At 40.4% G+C, this 20,901-nt stretch overlaps 1 long non-coding RNA gene across 1 annotated transcript; it reads left to right on the forward strand.

The window, feature by feature from the left end:
- Window positions 1–1,276: 1,276 nt before the first annotated feature.
- LOC138756364 (uncharacterized) lies at window positions 1,277–20,175 on the forward strand. Its single transcript, XR_011353026.1, has 3 exons — window positions 1,277–1,378; window positions 3,187–3,336; window positions 19,991–20,175. It is a non-coding gene; the product is annotated as an uncharacterized lncRNA (long non-coding RNA).
- The last annotated feature ends 726 nt before the right edge of the window (window positions 20,176–20,901 follow it).

The following is a 20,901-nucleotide window of genomic DNA, read 5'->3' on the forward strand; positions in this document are numbered from 1 at the left end:
GGGCCCCCACACACAATACTATTGGGCAACAGCACCAAATTTTCTAGCCAGAAATTCAGAGACTTTACCGCCGAGTGGGACTTGAAGCACTAAACCACCAGCCCCGAGTATCCCCAGTCCAACAGCCTGGCCAACAGAGCGGTCCGCAGTGCCAAAGTGTTAATGGAGAGGTCGCACTGGGACATAATAATGTTTTCCTGAACCTCCTCAACTTAAGGAACATAATGTGATGGTCCCCGAGGACCCCACAACCCAGCACAATAGAAATTCACCAAGACATATGGTTACTTAAACAAAAGTTACTTTTAATTTTCTTTAAACAATAAAAACAGGATCAAACTTTAACTTATTACTGTTAAATTAACTTAACCTAAATTAACCCATTCTAATTCTAAGCTCACAAGTCCTTTGATTCACAGTCCAATCTCATTTCTCACTCCTCCAAATTCATTGGTATTAGGCAATTCTTATACTGTGCACAGAATTTAACATTTATGAAGTTCACCAGGCTTTGTGCTTGAAAGGCAAATGGTTACCTCTCAGGAAGGTTTTTGTTGGTTTTTAAAGAGAGATTTGTTATTCGTTGGACAAAAACCAATTCCTTCTAATCAGCCACTTCAGTGTCTTGCCAAAGAAACTTGCCCCATCAGGGTTTTCCAGATGATAACCTCTTTCAGGTCACCTCACAGTTCCTTTTCTGTTTCCCTTATCTCAGGCAAAACATTATAGAGCCAGCCATCTCCTCTTGAATAGACCACAAGAGCTTTAGACAGGCTGAACTAAATCTCTCTCTCTCTCTCTCTCTCTCTCTCTCTCTCTCTCTCTCTCTCTCCCAGCATGTCCAATTAACACCTACATTGAAGACTTTCAGCAAAGCAGTTTCCATTGTCTTTACAAAGGCACTGGGAGCCTGGACAGTCTGGCTTGAGCAGAGCTCTGGCATTTTAAATGACATCTATGCTGTGAAGTGTTTGTGTTTGTTTGTTACCAACACAAATAAACCCCACAATTTACCTCCTTTAAAACATATCTTTATAAAATATAACATAATCTGTCACAGTTCCCGAGACAATACACTAGCTCACTGGCACAACGGCAGATGTCGCAGCAGACTCGCACAACCATCCCAGTCTCCAGAAAATCATTAAAGCCCACACCCATAAGGCCAGAATCCATCCAAGCACAGCTCCTCAATAGGAGTTTGGCACAAAAGAGATATTATGATAGGTCCAGTCGCTCTCTCTCTCTCTCTCTCTCTGCTGTTCCAGGACGTGTGAGGGTCAACCAATGAAAGGGGATGTAGACAGCCATTACTATTGTCTGGTCTTGCCCCATTAGAATCACGTTGGGCCACCGTACTTGGGCCCGCGCAGTAAAGGTGAGAATTGATTTAAAACCCTTTGACTTTTGGTCTGGACTCCTCCCCCTTTCTCTCTCCAGTCTTTTTTCAGATGCCTTTCCGTTTTTCGCTTATACTTTAAAGATGACCTCAGGCCTGGAACGTCAGTAATATATCTTTACCTTCTATGGACGTTGCAAGACCGATGAGTTCCCCCAGTATCCTTGTTGGAACCTGGTTCTTATGAGCCATTCTCCAGCAACCCATGCAGTTTCCCCTTCCGCAAGTAACCTGCAACCTGTCTTGGACCCTCAGTCGTTGAGTCCCTCACAGGTCCACCCTGTAGGGTTGTCTCCTCTGTTTCTTCTTCTCAATTTGGTAGAGGTTGGGGGGGGGGGGGGGCTGGTGTTCTCCTCGATCCTGGTGCCTTGCGCCAATCCACTGGTCATCCCAGAATCTGCAAACCCCTCTTAGCCACTGCTGAACACAGGTGCCGCTATCTTGACACAGACCGAGGTTGCAGGATTTTAGTTTAAAAGCATTGTTGGCTCCTTTAACAGGCCCATTTAATGCCTGTACAGAGCCACCGGTATTAGGACCAGCTGACTGAATCTTTCGGAACAGCACTGTGTCTCCACTCTTCTGGGACAACCCCAGTTGTAGTGCTGCCAGCTCAAGCAGTGGCGCCATTTTTTTTTTCTGACCTTGTCTTGAGAGTCCACCCTGCAAAGCTTCAGACATACACTAAGTAAACCATCATAGTATATCAATGGCAGATTCAAGAATAATTGCACAACTTGCCCTTAGGTTTCTACCTTCTTTCTATCTGCTTTGCATTGCTTTATCATGGAGTCAAAGTATTGCCTTTTCGTAGACAAGCTGCAATTTACAGAGCCAATGCCCTCAAATTCCTTTCTGTTTTTTGGCAATGTCTTGGCCAACAAGTCTCCAGAAGACACATTCTCATATGTAAATGAGGTTCTGTGTAGCGACTGAGCTGAATTATTTTGCTCAACAGCAATAGGATAAGCAAGTTTAAAAATATAAGCCAATATATGACCCAGAACTAGTCACCATCAATTCAGCCGAATTTGTCAGGAACATCCAGCTACTGCCCACTGCTATTATAAACAACCTTTTGGAATGTTCTTTTTATAATATTATGTCAATACCTCCAGAAGCCTGAAATTAAATTTAAAATTTTAATTTAGACATACAGCACGGTAACAAGTCACTTTGGCCCATGAGTCCGTGCCGCCCAATTTACACCCAATTTTTAACCCACACCAACAGTACGTTTCGAATAGTGGGAGGAAACTGGAGCCCCCTGGGAAAACCCACACAGAATGTGCACAAGCTCCTTACAGACAGTGCGGGATTCAAACCCCAGTCCCAATCACTGGTGCTGTAAAGGCGTTGCACTATGCCAACCAGACTTAACTTTTGATGATAGTTGTATCTTCAGCCCCAACCAACCCCATCAAGATCATTATTGCCCATTCTCACCCACAGAAGAGTGTTTTAGAAAAGATTGTGGCAATATCTATTATCATTTGCCATTACAATGGAGGAAAGTAGGACCAGGAAGAGGTTCATTTTCCTGATCGTATCTCCCTTGAACCTCTTCCACTGATCTGAGGTCAAAGACAAGTTGTACACTAACTCCATTAACCCACCTTGGTCTATATCCCTTAATAGCCCTGCCTTGCAGAAATTCGTTAATCTCAGAGGTACAAACTTTCATTAATTAAGATAGGTTTAATTAAACTAGCAATAGATAATTTGTATAAACTTCATTCACTTTATATTTAAACCTTTTAACCTAAAAATCTAATGTCTTTTCACAGATCAATGAAGTCACAGTGGATTTCTGAATTACCTTGGATTTTTGAATAACAATAGGGATCTATTCCTTCCTAGTTCAAACATGTTGAAATTCCATCTGCTCCCTGGGGAAAGACAGGAGATCTTGCGTGCTGCAGTCTGGGATACCTCTGGTAGGTCAATTCCATTTAGTGCGATCCAAAGGGACATGCAGCCTGCAGGTTACTTTGACTCTGGCAGGTCATTGAAGTTGATATTTTTGACATTGCATGGTGAAGGGAATTACAACACAGTTCTCGCTCCCTGAAAGTGGCACAAGAGACTCCCTCAGAAGCTCCATTTTATAAGAGAATGTTTCTCCTCAGCTCCAATTGTACAATTACATTTTCTGTGGCAGGCCTAGTCTCTTCTGTTCAGTATTCTTTACTTTCTTGGACTGCCTTTGCCTGCCATTGTTGGAATTGAAAAATAACATCAAGGACTAATAACAATAAGTCTTTTGAAAGGGTCAGTTAGTCACTGTGAATTAAATGTTTCAAGCACTTTGGTCTTCTTTTGCTGCTTGTCTTTTCTTCCATCATAGAGCCATGTTTTGAAAATCTGCATTTTAACTTCAAAGTACTTGAAACCACCATTTTATATGGTGTAGACCCACAAAACTATGCAAGCATTCATCCAGGCCAATGACAAGTGCAATTTGTTTCACAGTATCAGAGTTATTCTTATCTCTAGGGTTAGATCTGCATATTATCAATGGAGCTTACCTGCTTGCTTAATTCAGAAGTGCAAAGATAAAGGGACATTTCAAGGCTGGAGAAAATGTTGAAGTTATTGCAAGCCTCTCCTACATAACTTGCATAGCAGTAGCTAGTCTGCTAGCGGCTTCAACAATTTACTATCACAATATATTAATACGTCAGTGAATATTTTATAAAGGAGCAAACCCTTTTTTCAAAATAAAAATTTGTGGGCTACTATGTTGAGACCTCCCTCATTAAGGGATGCACTTAGTATGTTGATGTAACAGCCAGGAATAACTTGTTTGCAATTGTTCTTAAAATAGCTTTTTATCTTGCAAGATAACTGTTTTAAATGACAATGCAATGATAAAAGATTGCTTCAGTGCAAGACATACATAACATTCTTCTGTTAAATAATTTCATAAAGGACTGCACACTGTGTTAATATGTTTAGTGAGTTTCATCTTGCACAGATGTTAAAAGTGCTGGACCAAGACATGCAATTGGAAAAAGTGATTTGCATAGCAGGAAGAAAATAATTAAAGCTAATTTGAAAAGGATATGAGGTTTTGCCATTTGAAAGACATTTTGAGCCGGTGTCCAAAGAAGTTGCTGTAATTGCTTCCTTCTGTTAACTTACTGCAAACCTACTAAAGAAGCCATGTTCCTTTGATGTTAGTGTTTTTATCTTTAGCCGTCCAGATTGTCTGGCGATCATCATGAAAAAGCGCTATCGTTGTTCAATATAGTTGATTATAAAGTGTCATTTGTGTAAAGACAAGATCTACAACCTAATAGAATGCAACTTTTAATTTTGGGGCCTCTTTTGTTGAGCATTTAACAAGCTGCATTATAGTAATAAGAGTTGTGATTATTTTTAATGTACTGAGCAACAAGCCAGAGTCAACAAAGCACTTCATTTACTCCTATTTTGGCTTGGAAAAGGTAGATGCTTGCAATTAAAGGTTTGGGTTTATCTAGATATGTAGTTCCTAGTTTTACTAATGCCAAGATGGAGCCAGGTTTGATGAGTAGATAGCCATAATCCTTCATTATTCCAGAAGTAATCTGTTACCAATTGAAATGCCTGCCAAAATACAGATTGAAAAGCTTTTTTTCATAAATTATCTCACGGGATTAAGTGCAGATCTTGTATATTTCAAAAGCCAGTACCATTACAAAGAACTAACGAGCTTCAAAAATTGTAGTTTCACATGCAAACCTTTAATAATTTGGTTCATAAAAATCTATGGAATATAATCAATATAAAGTTGAGATGAACAAAATCGTCAAAACAATGAACTGATAAATCAAGTGTTGAAAGAAACTTGCAGCAGAAAAGGATTTAGCTATACAGGGATACTACAGCTATTTACATCAGTTTCAAAGCCAAAAACGAAGTGATTAGATTTCTTGGACCTTGTGTTTTTTTGTAAAGATGTATTTTTGTATTCTGTAGGCTGTGTTGAAAGTCTAATTATGGTGTTACTTGCTTCCATAACTATTTTATGTAAAGTTAAATAACTGGGCACAAAAATGAAATCACAATTTCAACCAATTAATCAGATTTTTTTTTGCTGGGATTCACTCGGATTTTGGTGTTTAAAAACTCCACATATCTTTTCCACCTCAACAAACCCCATCCAAAAGAAGCACGCTCACAGAGCAGCAAACTTACTTCAGGCTAACTTGAACAATTTACAATAGCAAAGTGCTCTACTTCACGAATCATAACAATTCACCTTACTCTGCCCCGGGGCTTGCCAATTACTGACCAGTGGCTAAATTACTTAGAGTCAACACTGAGAATTCCAGGGATTTGTTATTTTTGAATCCCAGTAACACAGTGGTTCCTAACCTTTTTTATGCCCCGCACCCCTAAAAAATTTTAATATGTTCTCGCACCCCTTAAAGTAAAAATTTATTTAAGAATAAAAGTGAAGATGGAGGAGTCACGTGATGGAGTAGTGGCCGGACAGTGAACTCCAGCCCTCTCCAGAAAAGTTGGGAAAAACAAAGGAAAACACAAAGGCACAGAAATAAAAGTTACAGAAAAGTGAGTATAAAGGTGGAAAGAAGATGGCGACAAAAAAAGAAAAATCGAAAGCAACGGTAAGAAGAGAGGAAGAGAAGACAACGGAGGAAAAAGGTGAAGGCCTTACCTGTTCGAAGAGGCCCGCTGCGGAGAGAGAAACCCGCTCCCTCAGGTCGGTAAATAATGGACTACAAAAATGGCTCGCTGAGCCGAGTAAAAGTGCGCAACCACGCATGCGCGACTCCTCGCGCATGCGCGATGCGCATGAAAAAAAACACACCGACGGGAGGGGGGACCAGCTGGGGAGTCGATCTCCAGAGCCGGCAACGACAGCTGCAGAACACCTGCAGCAAGAAGAGACCACAGAAGACAATAGAAACAAGAAAGAAGAGAAGGAAAGGGCAACAAAGAAACAACAGATGGCCAACCCAGAGGAAGAGGAAGAGTACAGTGAAATAGAAGAAGAAAAGAAAGGCAAGATAAAGGAGGTACTTTCTCTTATTAAAGGATACATGGAGTCATTTAAAGAATGGCAAACACAGGAATTTAATGATTTAAGAAAAAGAATAAACAACACAGAAGAGAAAATGAATAAAATAGAGATGACCTTAACAGAAATGGGAAAGAAAATGGACAAGATGGAAGAGCGGGCAGTAGCAGCAGAAATGGAGGTAGAAGACTTAAAAAAGAAATTGGAGGAATCTAATAAAAAAACTAAAGAGACACAAGAACTACTAGCTCAAAAAATAGATACAATGGAAAATTATAACAGAAGAAATAACATAAAGATAGTGGGCCTTAAGGAAGATGAAGAAGGCAAGAATATGAGGGAGTTTATAAAAGAGTGGATCCCTAAGACCCTAGGATGTCCAGAACTACAGCAAGAAATGGAAATAGAAAGGGCACATAGAGTATTGGCCTCTAAACCACAACCACAACAAAAACCAAGATCTATTGTAGTAAAATTCCTAAGATATACTACAAGAGAAAAGGTACTGGAGAAGACAATGGAAAAAGTAAGAGAGGGCAACAAACCACTGGAGTATAAAGGGCAAAAAATCTTCATTTATCCAGATATAAGTTTTGAACTCCTAAAGAAGAGAAAAGAGTTCAATACAGCAAAGGCGATTTTATGGAAGAAAGGGTATAAATTTATACTAAAGCATCCAGCGGTATTGAAAATATTTATTCCAGGACAACAAAACAGACTATTCTCGGATCCAGAAGAAGCACGAAAATTTGCAGAACAATTACAAAAATAGACTGAGGGATGAAGACGGGTAATGAGAGTAAAAATGATCACGATTGATATGTATGTGGGTAAAGACAAAAATAGACTGAGGGATGAAGACGGGTAATGAGAGTAAAAATGATCACGATTGATATGTATGCGGGTAAAGAGGTATAAGAGTGAATAGAGACAATAGAGACATACGTGAATGTATCTATACTTAGAGGAAAATATAGATAGTATAGACAAGAATTAATAAGGGAAGGTAATGGAATAGAGAGAATAAGGAGGGAATTAAAAGAGTGTCCTTTGTGACATATGAAAAGTGAAATCTTTTCTGGGGGGGCTGGGTGGGGGGAAATAGCAGTCACTGCAAAATCAGTTGACGCTTGCGAGTGGATTCGCAAATCCAAATGGAGAGGGGAGATGTGGTTGTCCGACAAGGGATAAAGGACAACTCAGGAGGGGAAGGGGAGATTGGGGATAAAGAAGATAGAAATAGGAGAATAAGGAAAATGTTGGATGTTGTAGGAATGTTGTCTTATAAAGAGTTGAAAATAAGAAAGCAGAAATGGAAAAGGAGGAAAGGTAATGATGGAAAAACGGAAAGAGAAGATAAACAAAATATAAAATGGCTACGCTGAACTATATGACTTTAAATATTAATGGAATACATAAGCAAATTAAAAGGAAGAAACTACTAAATTTAAATGAATAAATGTATTCCATTAGAAAAAATAATATATAGGTTAAGAAATAATATTGAAATATTCGAACAAGTATGGGAGCCTTACATTAAATACAATAGCGAAAACCTACCGGGGACAAACATTACCTAAGTTGATGGAAGGAGAAGGAAAGAAAAGAATGGACTCAGTAGAATTTCTGGTGTATTTTTGTTGAATGACAACATTGTCTGACTGGCTTAATGTAACCTAGATTGTATACCTAAAATGGATGAGAGGGGGGGTGGGGGGGTGGCTTGGGAGGAGGGATGGGGGGGGGGAGAAAAAGTCACTGTATATGTGTGAAAAAGAAATAGTGTAAATCATGGCTAATGTGATTTATGGTGTGAAAAATAAAAAATAAAAAATAAAAAAAAAGAATAAAAGTGAAGATGACCAAATCAAATTTGTATAATCAATTTTTAATAATATATAAACAAAAATGAAACAAATGGAAAAGAAAAAATATTACAACAAATTAAAAGTTGCATAAACCCTACAAAAAAATTAAATTTTCATCCATTTTAAATGGCCCAATTTTAAAAAAAGTTATAGGGCGATGCCATTTAAAAGGAAACAGTGCGTCAAAGCACGCTAAAATTCAAAGAGAATCTCATTCTATTGAATAGAGGAAAAAGAGGACATCCCCATCTTTAATTTGGACATTAAAAAAAATTGATATTTTTATCTTGAATATATAGGACAGTACCCTTAATATAAACAAAAAAACTGAAATGTTATCTCGCACCCCCTGGAATGCCATCTCGCACCCCTGGTTGGGAAACCCTGCTGAGTAACAGGAGGAGAGGTGATGTGGCTTCGTGAGAAAAATAGAGGATGACTTGTGAATCCAATATTTCTCAATGGAAAACAAATTTCACAGAAAAGAAAACAGGAGCAGGCCTTTGAGGCAGCAAGCTGATGTCACCATTTATTTCCCATAAGGCTGACCTCAACGTCAACTTTTTTTTTGTCTTTCATAACACACCATCCCTTGGTACCCTAACCAAACAAAATTCCACGTGTCTCATTTTTGAAAATTCCAGGTAATCTAACATTCACATGGTTTTGGATGAACAAGTTCCAAATTTCCACTATTTTCCGTGTGTAAGAATGCTTCCTGAATTGTATCCTAAAAAGTTCAGTTACATTGTCCAGTTTATGATCTCTTGATTTGGATTTCCTACCAGAGGAAATAACTTATCAAAACCACTTTCTTTGCAAATACCTTAGTGGAAGTTGACATTTAACTTGGCCGCCTTCTCTTCGCAGATTATATCTTCTCTCACCTTCTGAGGTGGTGAAACAGGGTCCATCAGTTTCGTATTGAACATGAACATTCTGTTAAGCTTCTGCCAGTGACCTAGTCTGGCAATGTCTCTGATTGCCTGGTTACAGCGTCTCGCAAACCCACCAGATGATGTAACATTTGGCAGGGTCAATGCACCCATGGTTCACGTTGGCTTCACTGCTCAATGCTGCCATTCTATGAAATGTACAATCCCTTGATCAAAATGACTCACTTGGTTCACTTGATCAATGGCATACCTCTTTGACGCAAATGACTCAACTCCACTGCCTACTCTAAATTGGAGAATTGTTGCTGCATTGATGTCCAACACCACTATTTTCTACCCCTGTAGATAAAAATCTTCCAACTGACTTTCAGATAGAAGACAGTTTGCCATATTGATCACACTGTACTTATTTGATAAGATAGTTATTAACTTCCTCCTCATAGGGGGATGGAGCACAGAAACAGGCCTTTAAGCCCACCAAATCCAGACTGGCCACCAACCACTTTTTATTACCTCCACATTCACATCAACACTCCCCTCATTCCAGATTCACCTGCACATGGCAGCACAATTTACAGTGACCAATTAATCCCTCAACCCACATGTCTTTGGAATGTTGGAGGAAACTAGGATAAGTCCACATATCAGAGAGAGAGCATGCATATTTCACACAGACAGCCCTCAAGATCAGGATTGAACCCTGGACTCTGCCATTATGAGACAATAGCTCTACTAAATGCCCCAAAGGTGTACAATAAATCCTATTCAATATACTGTCTCCATCTCTTTGGATTCTGAGTCTTTTCTGACACAAGGAGGAACAGCCATGTGCATTAGCAGTTACCTTCCTCATGGACTTACACGCATGTGCATCATGCCCTAGTGCATAATTCATAAAACGTTTGTAATCTGAGGCCAGGTGGACCACTGCCTTTTGCATCCTGCTTTTGGTACTCATTCGAGCTACTGATCTTTTGTTGAACCCACCTGTAACAGAGATGTTGAGTGATAGTGTTATTGTGAGATACAACATGAAAAAAGGCGCTTCAGCCCAACTACACCACATCAAACATCAAGAGCCTATTTTACACTAATCCTACATTAATCCCAATTTTTATTCTCTCTACCTTTCCTTCAATCCCTTCCCAGGTTTGACCACTCACCTACACATTTGGGACAATTTACAATGGTCAATTAATCTACCAACTGCATGTGTTTGGGATGTGGGATGAAACCAGAGCACCCGGAGAATACCCATACAGCATATATAGTACATGCAAATTCCTTATAGACAACATCCACATCATATCCCGAGCATATACAATTTTGGAAAATTGTGTAGTAACTTGGACCACTTTGTTCTTGGGCTGTCACAGGAACACCATGGTGCTCACACCACACAGCCAAATACAGTGAGAAGTGATATGCATATCACTAAAATAAACCCCCAACAACATTCCCCCTCAATGTCCATCTCAGACTCAGCAATATCTTCCTCCAAAATTGTGAATTCAGATATTAAGCTCCAGTCCTTGCTTTTTTCTGGCCACCTGGTTCCTGATCCTCAGTGAGTTAAAGTGCCTTTTCGGGTGTCATGAATATTATCTGCAAAAATTAATATCCAATGTCCAGTAGAGGGAAGAAAATCTCACGAAAGCAAAGGATGCAAATGCAGCTGCATTCAATATTAGGCCTCAGAACCACCATCCAACAAGTAGAGCATCACACAAAAACCATGACTAAATGATCATTTCAACCCACATTTTAGACCATAAGATGTTGGAGCAGAATTAGGCCTTTTGGTCCATCAAGTCTGCTCCATCATCTGAATCATGGCTGATGCATTTTTTTCTCTCAACTACATTTTCCTGCCTTTTCCCCATAACCTTTAATACCCATAGTAATCAAGAACCTAACCATCTCCTGTTTAAATAAACCTAATGGCAACCTTTTTCACATTCACCACCCTCTGGCTGAAGCATTATCTCCTTATCTCTGTTCTAAAAGGGCATCCTTTTATTCTGAGGCTGTGCCCTCTGGACCTAGATCGTCCCACCAGGTGACCATGATAACACTAGGATTCCTGCATTCTAATATTCTGTATTAAAATCAGCCACAGACTCTCTTCATTGGAAATTCAGAATCAGCTTCTCCACCCACCCTCAACAATTTCATCACTTGGGCATGATATAAACTATCTTGAGATACTGGTAGTATCGGAAGTAATAGACAAATCCAAATGTTTATATTCTCTCAGAATCTTGGCCTGTTACCGTGCTGTATGTCTATTTTTTTAAAAAATTTGAAATGTAGAGTTAACCATTTCCCAGATTGTGAAGTCAAAGCTTCATCTTCAGTACCAATTGATGTTTGGTTGGACATTTCTGAAGACATGAGGCTGATAATTTTTACCTCTATTTCCAATTCTGCTCCCTTGTCACGGTGAAAAAGTGAGATTGTCCCATTAATTTTCAACATTCTTTCTTTCCACAACACCTGCAAGGCCAAGGGTGAAGCCTCAGTGTTATTTGGCTCTTCCTCTTCTTCAGGCTCTGCAATTAAGGAGGAAGTGGTCCTTTAAACATCCTACAGCATGTGATTTATCTCCTTCCCTCTACACAAACATTATGCTTGTTCTCCAATGTTAAACTGTACCAGAAAGCCATTTAAGTAAATCTTGTTGGGGATGTGTCATCCTCATTGAGGCTGAAGATTTTTTTTACCAAGTTATTTTTGCACTATAAATACTGCAAGTGCCTCAGCATTTCCAAAATGTTTACTCAAAATCATTTGAAGTTGCCATCTTTCACTTACCAACAGTCTGGTTTCCAAACTACTACCTTGCTGGCACTCTTTTGGTTCTGGCTGTTTATTTATCTTTAATGCTGTCTGTACTTTCTGACATTATATTTCTTTTCAGTACCTCAGTCATTTTTCAACACCATGTTTTACATTTATAGTCCAAACAATTAATTTTCTGTTTTTATGGCTTGTTCCCCTTTTGAACTGACGAGATTAATCTCTTTTCCCTTTTATAAACCTTCCTCACTGATGTGGTTAACGCTCACCATTGAGAACAACAAGATAAATGACTTTATTTAGACAACCATATTTCATAAGCTTATTGAATTTATACTGACTTTGTATCAATGGCTCTCCAGCATTTATTTCAAGAAAATGAATAATCATCTCTGCTTCGCTGAGAGGAAACAGCACTGAAGTGTCTGTGGATAAACAGCCCAGTCTGATTCAAGCATCTCTCTCTCCTCCCCTTGCCTCCCTTCCCCTCCTTTCTGCTCTCCACCACCTTACCCCACAACTCTCATGTCACTTGCATAGGCCAAAGCTGAAATTAGTATATAAAAAAAAACAAACACATAAAATAGAAGCAGGTCATTTTGCCTTTTGAACTTGCTATTTCATTCAAATAAATCACAGTTAACTCTTATGTGCCGTTTTCTGCTTTCTCTCCAAGCCCTGCAATGTTCTTTGTGACCAGGAATCTATCTTTACCTTCACACACATCTACTGGAGATTTCCAGTGGTTCACCACTCTCTTGGTGAAGGAACTGCTTACCACCTCTGTGCTAAATAACTTCCCGTGAGTTCAGGGTCTGTGGATCCCTTGTGCTAAATCCACAGCCATGGGAAACATCCTCTTTGCCTCTAGGGTGTTGAACCCTATCAGAATTTTGTACATTTATTTCAAACTCCCAAGATTGATTGTATCTTCAATCTAATTTCTTCTCATTTGATAATCTCTCTATCTAAGAATCAGTTAACCTTTGCTGCATTCCAGGTAAAGAAAGCAAAACTGCACATAACACCAAAGCACCATTGTAGAGCTCGTCGAAAGAACCAAAGTCTTGTTGATCCAATCCAAGGCTTTTATTAGCAAAAGACAGGAGCTCTTCACAGGTGGCCGACCAGAACGGAATGATCCGACCTGGCTAGGGACACAACCCTTTAAGGCCCAGACAGTAGGCATGGCTAAGCTCTCAGCCAATCGCTGTAAGCACAGTCATTACACTCTAGATACTGCAACTATATACATTGGTGATAGGTCTGTACTATCACAACCATACTCCAATATGCAAAATCTCATGCAATGAAGACCAACAGGCCATTGGTCTTTTTAACCACCTGGATATTTCCTTTCTGTTACTCACGTACAAGGATATCCAAATCACTTTGCACATAAACTTTTACCCAATCTTTCACCTTTTTAATGTTTTTTTTCCTATTCAAACAGATGTCTTCATATTTATCTATTGTATATTGTATCTTCATGTACTTACCCACTCAATGTTAAACTCATCTTGAAGCCTCCTCACAACACAATTAAAGGAATAGGACAAAAAGGGAAGGAATCACTGTGTCATTACATTACTTACAATGAGTGGGGTGCATTATGTTTACCAGTTCCATGAACATTCTTAAATGATGAACAATCACATGCATGGATTTGGAGATCTAAAGATTGACGTGATGGCAGCACTGGGGAAAATGCATGTTGTACATGGAGGAAAAAAAAATCATGTAACTGGAATACTGGAATGTCAGTGAGTCAGGTTATAACGTTTCTGCATTTGAGGGAATCGGTAACTGAACCCACTGGAAACCATTTTGCAGGAGCAGAAACTGCACCAATAAGATCAAGCATCTTTTCATTTGTTGGGGAATGAGTTGCACTTTCTTTTGTAAAGGCCCCAAGGGACTGAAAAGGGAAGTCAACTTTTAATTTTTTTTTATTTTAATTTTCAAAAGAAAGTCAACTTCTACTGATAGCAGAAACCATTTCTCCAGTTAATACCTCCTTGCCATGGTGAGATGATCAGTTGGTGCACTACATAAAAGGGAGGAAGGAAACACTGACTCATTCACAAGAGTCTTCAAGAAATGGGCCATTTCCTCGAATACTTTGAGCCGCAAAGTGTTCAGATACTAATACTTTCAAAGTCAGTCACAATGGAAATCCTTCAACCTCTACAGGCAGATCTCCAACCATTCATCTGTGTCTGGAGTTGTCTGTATGCAGAGGTAGGGAATACTATATCATGCTGAACTTAACCTCCAGATGATTCCACATGATGTGCTGTATTTTACAGTTTTCTCCTCACTACTGCATTCGGAATGTCACTCATGTTTTCTTCTTATGAAAAGGAATGACATATGCTCTTCATTGACTAGACATCGTGGACAGGAGGAATTACAAGATGTGTTACACTGGGCTCACCATGTGAACTCAGTTCTCTTCACGATTCGCTCTGAACATCCAGCAGCATTGAGATTTACCTTTCCCATGGCTAATACAATGTTCCCCAGAACGTCATATTATCCTGTCACATTATCCTGCCTGCTTTATTTTGCTGCATGGAAGCTGGCTTTTATTATAAGGAGCATGGTCTCAAGATTCAAGAATGAGGTATAGGATGAAGATGAGGAAGAACTACTTTTCGTATGGAGTGGTAAATCTGTGAAATCCTGCCCAAGGAAGCAGTAGAGGCTGCCTCTTTAAATCTATTTAAGACACGGATAGATTGATTTTTGAAAAGTAGGAGAATTAAGGATCATGGGAAAAGGTAAGTAGTTGGAACTTGGTCCACAACCACAATCTTATTAAATGGCAGAGCAAGCTTGATGGGCCAAATTGCCTACTCCTGTTCCTTTTTCCTATGCTTTATGTTCAATGGCAGTATGGTTCTAAGTCAGCTGTCTGTCTTTCTGTGAAAGTAGTACATAACAGAAGTTCAGCACCAATTAAGGATGTGGAGTGAGCCCCCACCTCTGCCTGCATGAATGCTAAAGGTAGTGGAAAAGAACACCTCCAGGGGTCCTATCAGGCTGAAAAGTATGTTAATTACGTCCATATGCAGCCACACCAGCCTAATCAGGTAGACTACCTTATTGGAATGCTCATCTGGGAGTCGTCTGAAGCAGACCTGTAGTCAACCCTGTCTTTCATAGAGTTGCCATGTAAGTTACCCTTGATACCTGGTCTGGATGATGCCCCCTAATACCATGTATCATGCCCTCCACAAGGATCTGACCAATGCTTTGAAGAGTATTCCACCTTTTCCTTGCTAGAGCCTTCCTCCTCAGTCCTTGGGTTAGGAGCTGCCCAAGTGAGAGCTAAGATGCTGTAATATTAAAGGCAAAGAATATGTTATTTGTTAGATATGGACACTAAAATGGGAACACATAGTCAGAAATGGAAGATTTAATGCAAGGAATGGAGGCTATTTCAAAGGTACATAAGCAACCTGAATATCATTGGTACCTTAGTAGGAAACTGGTTTTATGACAACTATAGCATACATCTCTGGTCTGATACGATGTGAAGGCCTATACTGCTTTTACAGAGCACATGCCACTTCTCTGTGCAGTAGCAGGGGTAGGATTAACAGATAGAGGAATTTCTGCCCCTACACCTTGGTAGTTAAAATTGAAAGCACCTTTACAAATTACCAGTATAACACGATAACACGTCAACTAACGGCACCACCGTATGAGAGATTTAAATTAAATAAGCCATATGAAATGTTAATAAATTTTAAATTTTCACCATAATTTCAAACCCTCTTCCAGTCTTATATCCTGCCCCTTGACTTCAGCCTTCCATGAATTCCATCTTCTCCTTCCACTGCCAGAGCCCTCAGCTCTCCCCAATATCTTCCCTTCCTCTTTTCTCTCCTTGTGAATTTTGAGTGAGCATCCCTTCCCTCTCCCACACCCTCCAGAAACTTAAAACATGAATGTACTTTATACAGTTTATTTTGTTGTATGCTACTCTAAGATATTGCAAACTCAATGTCTTAAAACATCAAAGTAATTTTGAAGTAAAATTTGAAAAGTATCAAGCATTTTAAAGCAGAGTATAAGTATTTCTATTTAAAGCAATAATTATTCTTGATATCCATATCTGTAGACAGTAAATAATAAAATAAACGTTTGCCTTTCCTTCCTTTCCTTTTTTAACTTTGTCTTTCCTTAATAATTCTTGTTGAAATTTCCTTTTTTCATTTTCTGTCTCTGCATTCATTCTTCCTCTTATTCTTTTACTCCAGAAAGCCTCCTGGTGATTTGGACTGCATGAACTTTCCCACAATAATGAGCTGCACATGCTATAGATAGGGGCATGAAAAGAATCCTTTTCTGCCAGGGGCCAAAACTGGGACAGAGTTCTGCTGCAGAGGTACAATTGGAGGAGAACCAGGATATATTGAATTCCTGCTTTTCTAATTGCATGATGACAAACAGTGCTCAATGGAACTTGGTGTTTCTTGGCACCACCCCTTAATGTTGTGCAGTGGTTTAGGGTCTCATCAAGGGATTCTGGATCTGCTCTGGAAATCCTGTGCATTTTCCCTCAGTCGATCCACAAATACCTTTCGTGTGAGAGGCAGAGCGAGCAGTTTAAAATCAGTTAAAAAGCAATAGGAGAGGTAGATGCTCTTTTAAGTATCTCCATTGGCCAATAAGCTCTAGCTAATAAAATAAAGGGAAGCCGCAAAAGAGTGGCCGTGTGCAGGAGTGGTCACTTTTGGCTCTGAAAATCTGCTTCTTGTAGGTGAGGTAAGGTCAAGTAAGATCTTTGCATGGTAACATACATTAGGTAGTGGAGATGGCAACAGGACAGTGGAATGCTCTGAATGCAGGATGTGGGAAATCTGAGAAAACACAATTTTCCCTGATGACTACACCTGCAAAAGATGCATCCAACTGCAGCTCCTTACAGCCTGAGTTAGGGAACTGGAATTGGAGCTGGATGAACTCTGGATCATTTGGGAGGCAGAGGGGGTGATAGTCAGGAACCACACAAAGACAATCACCCCCAAAGGTAGTTGGGTGACTGTTAGGAGAGAAAACAGGAAGAGGCAGTTACTGCAGAGTAACCCTGTAGTTGGTCCCCTCAACAAAGAGTTTACCATTTTGAATACTGTTGGGGGAGATGATCTAGCATGGTCAAGTTGTAGTGACACAGAGTCTAGCTCTTTGGTTAAGAAGGGAAGGGAGACAATGTGGAACTCAATAGTTGGGTGAACAGATAGGAGGTTCAATAAACAAGGTAGAGACTCCCGGATGGTATGTTGCATCACAGGAGCCAGGGTCAGGGACATCTCTGATTAAGTCCACAGCATCCTGAAGCAGGAGAATAAGCAGATGTTGGGGTCCATGTTGGTACCAATGACATAGATAGAAGTAGGAATGTAGTCCTCGAAAAGAAGCTGAAAAGCAGGACCTCAAGGGTAGCAATATCAGAATTGCTGCCTGTGCCATGTGCAGCGAGGGTAGGAATAGGAAGTTATGGCAGATGAATACGTGGCCGAAGAGTTGGTGCAAGCTTGTGTGTTGGACTAAGTTGAGAATAAGAAAAGGGATGCGCTGGACCTTTGTAAAAACATCATTGATTAATAAATCCTCAGTGCTGGACAATATATACCCCAGGCTAATGTGGGAAGGGAGGAAAGAGATAGCTGGGATGTGGGCTATGATCTTTGCATCTTCCTTAGCCACAGGGGAGGTGCTGAAGGATTGGAGAATGGCAAATGTGGTCCCCTTGTTTAACAAAGGTAATAGGGAGAGTCCAGGGAATTGTAGTCCAATGAGTCTTGTGTCAATGGTGTGCAAATTATTGGAGAAAATTCTTAAGGACAGGGTTTATAAAGATTTGGAGAAATACAGTCTTTTCGGGTAGAGTCAGCATAGCTTTGTGAGGGAAGGTTGTGCCTCATGACACATTATTAACAAATCTGCTGCAGATATCAGCATCTCTGGGTCCATTTACTTTTCATTTGGTAACTACTTTCAACCCCTCAGTAAACACAAACATTTCTATTTTCTTAGAAGACCAAAGAAGTTTGACATGACCCCACATTCCTCAACAAACTCTACAGGTGCACCAAGATCTGAAAATGCTTCACAAGGTAGTGGATATAGCTCAAACATAAGAAAAACTTCCCTCCCCTCCGTGGACACTATCTGCAACTCCTGCTGCTCAGAAAGGCAGCTAACATACTGAAAGATCCATCACAACCTCTACCATAAGGGAGAAGGCTTTAGCGTGTGAAAACATGCACCAGTAGACTTAAAGACCGTTTCTTCCCTGCAGCCATTAGGTTCCTGGCCAAACCTCACAGCAATGCTATCATATGGCACTTGCTTGGTGATAACTTTTTTCATAGCAATCCCATAATCCAAATTGTGCCCCATACACAGGTGTATCTAATGCTGGAGATGACCTGCTGGTCTGTTTGCAGATGAACCCTTCTCACTACTAGTTATCTTGTGAAAATAGACAAAAATGAAGCTCACAATGGCCTCTTTTTGTTTACAGAGTTGGAGGTACCTGGTATGCCTTGCCAGGTGGTGGAGGCTGAAACATTAGGGCCATTTAAAGCCTAATTGAGTTTTTTGAGGCAATAACAAATTAAGTTGAAAGAAGGGCAGTAGATGTGGTGTATATGTATTTTAGAAAGGCATTTGACAAGATCCCCCATGAGAGACTTATTCAGAAATTCATGATACATGGGACCCTTGGAACCTTGCCTGTGTAGATTCAGAATTGCCTTGCCTGTAGAAAGCTGAGAGCAGTAGTGGACAGAAAGTATTCTGCCTAGAGGTCAGTGACTAGTGGAGTTCTGCAGGATCTGTGCTGTATGCTTTGAATGGTGCACCTGTAGAGGTTGTTGAGGAATGTGGGGTCATGCCAAACTTCTTTGGTCTTCTAAAAAAAATAGAGATGTTGGTGTTTACTGAGAGGTTGAAGGTAGTTACCAAATGAAAATCATTGGACCCAGAGATATTTATATCTGAGGGAATTGTTAAAAATGTGTCATCCATTTATTGGTACAAAACTGAAGCTTGATGGCTTTAAACATGGAGCTACTGGAAAAGATGAGGACAGATTTCAAGACAAGGACAGTGTCAATAATCTTTTTTTATGAGTGTTATGTTTTCTACAGAGTTCTGGGTGCCTGGAATGCCTCGTCAGAGCTTGTGGTGGAGGCTGAAATCTTAGGGGCATTTAAGAGACGCTTAGACAAGTTCATGGAGAAAGTAAAATAGAGGGGGCATCATGTCCAGCAGGACTACTAGCTACAATCCCTGGAGGAATGGGAAAGTTGAAAAGGAGAATGCCATGGTCTGGAAGGCAGTCAAACTGGCCCTGAAGTCAAAAGGCCTTTCAGACTCATGCTGGCAGGATGTCCTCCCCATGGCGCTCCATTCTATCTGGTTGCTACTATGTCCCATGTCCAATACTACTCCTCATGAGCTCCTATTCACGTTTGAAAGAAGGTTGGCATTGGGAACGACACTCCCATCCTGGCTCACCGCTCCTGGTCCAGTCCTTCTCAGGAAGCATGCAAGGAAAAGCAAGACCGACCCCCTGGTGGAAAGGGTGAAACTGCTCCACGCCAATCCCACATGCGCCTATGTGGAGTATCCGGATGGCAGGAAGGACACCGTCTCCATCAGGGACCAGGTATCCACCGAAACAGAGGTTCCGTTGCCTCAGGTGCCCTGCGAGCCATGTAGCTCATTCTCACCACTCCCAGTCAGGGCCTCAGGGGATCCGGTTCAGGAGGAAAGTGCACGGCCCACCATTGTCGAGCCGGAGACCCAGCCTTCCTCTCCTCCCTCATAAGGGGACCAGGAGTCCAAGGCCCCCTGGTTCTAAGGCGCTCCACCAGGATCTCCAGACCCCCGGACCACTTAAATTAGTAAATTTGTTAATAACTGTATATATTTTTTTACCACTTGTTTCTGAACCCATGTTCTTTGTCTTCATTCACAGACCCTAAATTCTACAGGAAGGTGTGAATGCAGTGAACTGGGATTCACCAGTAAGATGTTATACTGATGACTGGCCCTGCCTCCCAGCTCCGGCCCCATCTGCCCACATATAACCCTGGTTTCCCATCTAAACACAGAGGCCTTCTGAAGATTACTGTTGAACCCTACACTTAGTTATAAGCTAATAAAAGCATTTGTTCTCCCTCCAGTCGTGAGAGCTTTTATTCACGCTACAGAAAGGTTTAGTTTTTTTTGGTAGGAATATACAGGTTGATACAAAATCAAGGCTGAAGGACTTGTAATGTTCTGAGTTCTATGTACTGCTCTCTGTTGTTCATTATCAGAGGAATTTTGTATTCAATTGGCAAGTGCCTTAGATCCCATGTGATCTAACCTTCTGATCAGCCACTAGGCAGTGTCTTACCAAAGGTCTTGTCTACTGCCCTACCTCCATCTATCTTGTTGTGAAATCCACCTGGAATCTGACTGGTTTGGAAAGACAAGAATGATGACACTCCCCTGAATGGGATTTTGCCAATTCAACCAGTCTGAAACAGACATTCAGAGACCTGGTAACCATTTGGAAAATTGGGCATTAGCTGTGGTTGAACAATTAGTTTTAAACAAGCGCACTTTATATATTAGAGTTCAATACATGATGAGATGCTGACGAGATGATTAACTTCTGCTAGGCCACTCCTGGTAGGTGTTATCTAATTACAAATGGAATCGGATAAGCAAATAGAAGAATGCTCAGCTTTTTGGCATCAACATCGGAGAGTATTCAGTATGTAGTTGCTCAAAAAGAACCATTTTTGGAGTGAACCAAATCCAAATGTCTCCAGTGGGATACGAGGCAAAACTTCAAAGGGTATGGGTTGAAGAGCAGCCGCACAGGAACAAACAGATTGG

Source organism: Narcine bancroftii, chromosome 3, assembly GCF_036971445.1.
Source record: "Narcine bancroftii isolate sNarBan1 chromosome 3, sNarBan1.hap1, whole genome shotgun sequence".
NCBI lineage: Eukaryota > Metazoa > Chordata > Chondrichthyes > Torpediniformes > Narcinidae > Narcine > Narcine bancroftii.